Source organism: Loxodonta africana, chromosome 9 (assembly GCF_030014295.1).
Source record: "Loxodonta africana isolate mLoxAfr1 chromosome 9, mLoxAfr1.hap2, whole genome shotgun sequence".
Lineage (NCBI taxonomy): Eukaryota > Metazoa > Chordata > Mammalia > Proboscidea > Elephantidae > Loxodonta > Loxodonta africana.
The window spans coordinates 109,796,654-109,801,929 of NC_087350.1; the positions used below are offsets into that span (position 1 = coordinate 109,796,654).

At 42.9% G+C, this 5,276-nt stretch overlaps 1 non-coding gene across 1 annotated transcript; it reads right to left on the reverse strand.

The window, feature by feature from the left end:
- Positions 1 to 1,649: 1,649 nt before the first annotated feature.
- Positions 1,650 to 1,720, reverse strand: TRNAG-UCC (transfer RNA glycine (anticodon UCC)). Its single transcript has one exon. It is a non-coding gene; the product is annotated as a tRNA-Gly (tRNA).
- Between the last annotated feature and the right edge of the window lie 3,556 nt (positions 1,721 to 5,276).

The following is a 5,276-nucleotide window of genomic DNA, read 5'->3' on the forward strand; positions in this document are numbered from 1 at the left end:
CCGTGGATGCAGAGTTACTTGTTACGGTTAGTTCCAGGCCAGGCCTTGTAATCCCTGTTCAATCTTGAGAAGCACGACAGTGGTGGGCTCATCGTTCTGTAACTGGAGACACCCTTCGTACACACCCACAGGACTAAGCACGTGCACCCAGGGTACCAGAGCCGCAGGATACACCCACCCGTCTTCCTGGAATCAGCTGTACTTGATGATAAGTTGTTTCAAACATAACTTGCACGTGAGTGTGTAGAGTGCAAGGCTAAATTCACATGAACCTTTAAAATAAAACCCAGATGTGCCTCGAAACCATAAATGGCAGTTAACCCTGTGATTATAAAAAATAATAAAAAAAAAAATCTGTGATTACTTTATATAAATTTGCATTGTTTGAATTTTTTTCCCAAAAAGCACTTTTTAAAAAAACTGTAAAGCAGAAACTCTTTAAAGAAATCCCTCTCTTGGCAAATGCAGGCCATGTCCCCAGGCACAGTTGATTCATTGACTCTCTTCCAGCATGGAGGTCATTCCACGGGAAACCCTGAGAAACACTGATATGGAGTGATCACGGGGCTGGACCCCAAGATTCAGAAGACCTGCCAAAGGAAAGCCACTCTGCAAGACAATGAAGGAGAAAAAAAAAAAAAAACATTTTCTATTTAGTCGATTCCAGTTCATGGCAATCCCATGTGTGACTGGTGTAGATCTGTTCCATAAGGTTTTCTTGGCTGTAATCTTTATGGTAGCAGATTGTCAGGCCTTTCTTCCATGCTGCCATTAGGTGGGTTCACACTACCAAACTTCAGTTAGTAATCGAGCGCAAACTGTGTCACCCAGGGATCTGAAAGAGGAAAAAGAAGTAATCAAAGTAAACCCAAAAAAACCCAATGCCGTTGAGTTGATTCCGACTCATAGCGACCCTATAGGACAGAGTAGAACTGCCCCATAGAGTTTCCAAGGAGCGCAAAAGCAACCCCCAAACTGAAGAAAACAATTGTTTTGAGCTCATGGAAAACTTTCTCAGAAGCTGGCAGCTACAGCCACTGGAGGGGACTCTTGCAGAGGGTGGGAACACAGCCAATGTGTCTGGTTGAAACCTGCCATTAGAAAGGGCTAAGTGGAGATAATCTTCCCTTAGGCCAAAGAAAACCAAATAGCCTTTTAATTATTATTATTTATTTTATTTTTTTGTTTGTTTTTAATCCTTACAAGGGTTTTAGGCTAATTGAGAAAAGCTTTGATGGAAGCATCTAGAAGAAAAGAAACCAATGTCATGGTTGTTAAGTTCATTCAAGGGAGAGAAGAGAGGGCTCCCTGACCACATACACACATGGCCATGGAAACAAGCCCTTGATTCAAATGAACACACATGTATTGTGTACCTGTTGTTGTTGGTAGCTGATGTCAAGTCAGCCCCTGACTCTTGGCAACGCTAAGCACAATAGAAAGAAACACAACCTGGTCCTGTGCCAATTCCATGATTGGTTGTGGATCAGACCTTTGTGATCCATAGGGTTTTCATTGGCTGATTGTCAGAAGCAGATTGCCATGCTTTTCTTCCTAATCTGTCTTAGTCCAAAGCTCTGCTGAAACCTGTTCAGCATCATAGCAACATGCAAGCCATCACTGACAGACTGGTGATGGCAGCACATGAATGCATTGGCTGGGAATTGAACCCAGGCCTCCTGCACGGAAGGCAAGAATTCTACCACTGAAACACCACTGCCCTCATTATGAGCACCTACTGTGTGGGAAACACGGGGAAGATGCTCAGGCGCTTGAAATGACCATAGACAACCCCTGAGCTCTGTTTGTCCACTATCTATTGGAAAACAAATGCCTACAGAAATAGCTTTGTTTGAAGGGAGTCTATGTTAAAAGGTACCAAATCACGCTATGGAACACCTGGGAGACAGACATCAGTGCGGAGAGAGCAATGTGAAGGAGAAAGACTTTAAGATGGTCTCTCTGATAAAATGAGAGGATAATGTAATTTGATGGAATTAGCCAATGAAAGCCTTATGAATCACAACAGAACATTGTCTGGCTCACTTTCTTTGGACACATCATCAAGAGAGATCAGTCGCTGGAGGTAGACATCATGTTTGGTAGAGTAGAGGGCCAGTGAGACGGACTGGCACATAGCCGCAACAATGAACACAAACATGCTGGCGATTGTGAGGAAGATACAGGACTGGGCAAGGTTTCGTTCTGTTGTACATAAGGTCACCATGAGTCAGAAGTGACTCTACAGCAGCTATCAATTGATCAATATTAAATATAAATATGTTAGTTTATAAATATATATAATATTTGGAGCCCTGGTGGTGCAGTGGCTAAGAGCTGTGGCTGCTAATCACAAGGTTGGCACCTTGAATCTACCAGCTGTTCCTTGGAAGCCCTATGGGGCAGTTCTACTCTGTCTTATAGGGTCACTATGAGTTGGAATCGACTCGACAGCAATGGATTTTTAATATATTTATTATTAAGTTACATATAATTAAATATTAGTATAAATCACAAAGGATTCAGGCCACGGGGAACCCTTCATGATTATAGGAAGGAGAAGATAGATACATTAAAATAAAATACAAAAGTGGTGTAGAAAAAGAAAAATTGAGGCAGGTTGAGAGGAATTTTACTCCCAGATCGTCCAACTTGCAATCCAAGGCCTTTTCACCACACCATGCGCAGTAGAGTCCCACCAGCTTTTGTTTCTAGCCTCGACCATGTTGGAGGTGCCTGTGGGGCTGAGTCTTAAAGGGTAAGTGGAAAGTGAGACCGGAGAAGCTGGGAGGCACGGAGGGAAACCCAGACAGAGAGAACAGCCCATGCCACCAGGACAAAGAGGCATTAATCAGCTTGGTGCAGAGGACTTTCAAGGGGCTTAGCACTGCGGGAGCACTGGATGCAGCAAGAACCAAACATGAGACACAGGAGAGGAGCATGACAAAAAGCACATTTTTGTTGCCATGTCCTCCACAGAAGTCTTTGAAAACCAGGCTGAGGAACTTGAACTATTTTCTACGAGTCTGTCGTCTTCAAACTTATCCTGCTTATAAAACCCAAAACCAAACCTGTTGCCATTGAGTCGATTCTGACTCATAGCGACCAGTAGGACAGAGCAGAAATGCCCATAGGGTTTTCAAGGCTGTAATGTTTACCGAAGCAGATGCCATCTCTTTCTACCATGGAGCCACTGGGTGGGTTCAAACCGCCAACCTTTCAGTTAGCAGCTAAGTGCTTAACCACTGTGCACAGTCTCCTCATTCTGCTTGTAGACCCTCTAAAACAACCTTAAAACTCTGCACCTAATGTCTGCAACTTACTTTGAATTACATGGAAAAAAATAAGGTTGTTGGTGGACTCATAGACAGGAGTCTAAGTAGATAGACAGGCAATAAGGCAAATACATTAAAAGGCTTGTCGAATCTAAGTGGTGCAGATAGAGGTGGTTGTTGTTGTTGTTAGGTGCCGTCGAGTCGGTTCCAACTCATAGTGACCCTGTGCACAACAAAACGAAACACTGCCCGGTCCCGCGCCATCCTTACAATCATTGTTATGCTTGAGCTCACTGTTGCAGCCACTGTGTCAATCCACCTCGTTAAGGGTCTTCCTCTTTTCCGCTGGCCCTGTACTCTGCCAAGCATGATGTCCTTCTCCAGGGATAGAGGTACTCACTGTAATTCTCGCAATTGCTCTGTATGTTTGAAATTTTTCATAATAAAATGGGGGGGTGGAATATGCACCCCTCACGCATATTTAAAATTGTCTTCATAGCTTTACTCTTTTTATTTTTATAGAAGGACCTAGAAAATGTTAAACATTTTGTCAAATGAAATGAGAATGAATTATTTATGAAACAAATATTTTGTGAAATAATTTAATAAGTAGATTCTAACTACCTTCCTGACAGAGCACGCTGAATCTGAACGAGATCACGTAAAATCTTTGTTCTTGGTTTTCATACAGTGATCTTGAAGAAGCACCATCATTAACTTTACTCTTTCGGCTGTTCTGAATTCAGACCTTAATACCACTAGTCAAAACCGAACTCTACCCATAACAGAGAGCTCTAAAAGATGGAGAAAAAGAAAGCCCAGCGAGGTCAAGGTGTGGTGATTAACAATTAAAGGAAACTTTTCTGAACCGTATTCAATTCATCCCTTCATTTGGGATTCAGAGATTTCTACCCCATAGAGCAATGCTCCAAAGTAAGATTTAGGAGGGGCAAAAAGCCTACGTTTTTAATAAAGGAATAGAAGATTCTTACAAGTGCAGGCTCATTCCAATGCTGATCTGGAAATTGATTTCTTAAACTCCACCCACGCACATGCAGCCCTTGGAAAGTTTTTGTGTACCCCAGTTTGAAGACCATTGTCTAGGAGAAGTCATCACCTATAAGATATGCTGAGAAAAGACAGGATCAGTTTGTGCTTTAGACCACTACCCCGGAATGAGCGTGTAGACAGATTTAAAGGGCTCAAAAGTGGAGGATTCCGGGATGCCAGCTAAGAAGCTAATGTGGTCATTCAGATCTGAAACAGGGCAAAGATTGTAAAGCAGGAACTGGGGAAGAAATTTGAGAAATACTTACGAGACGCAAACGTTCAGCAGGGGTGATGACTGATCCAGGAGAAGAAGAAACAGAAAGCAAAAAGTGATTGTTTGATCCACTATGGTAAGAAATAAATATACTAAAGAAATTTACCGCCATCCAACTGTCAGTGTGTCACACCATGGTGGCTTCCAAGTTGCTATGATAGTGGAAGTATACCACCGGTATTTCAAATACCAGCAAGGTCACCCATGGTGGACAGGCTTCAGCAGAGCTTACAGATTAAGACAGACTAGGAAGAAAGGCCTGGAAAAAACCCAGTGGATCACATTAGAATATTGTCTGATACGCTGTTGGAAGATGAAGCCCCCAGGTTGAAAGGCACTCAGTATACACAGCGGCCACAACAATGGGCTCAAGCATACCAATGCTGGTGAAGACGGCACAGGACCAGGCAATGTTTCATTCTGTCGTAGCCTGAGCCAACTTATGGCAAATAAAAACAATAGAAATTGAATACAGGTGCAGCTTTCTGAGGATAACCTGTGTTACAACATTGTAAAAATTTCTGCAACCTTTATTTTGGATTTTTTCCTAGTTATATGAAAATGTGAGGGTTCAACCTAGAAACTGTCCCTAGGTGCTGCGGCTCCAAGTAGCCCCATCACAAGGGACCACATGACCAAGGGTTGACTAGATCACAGGGGTGCCTGCTTGGCCAAGC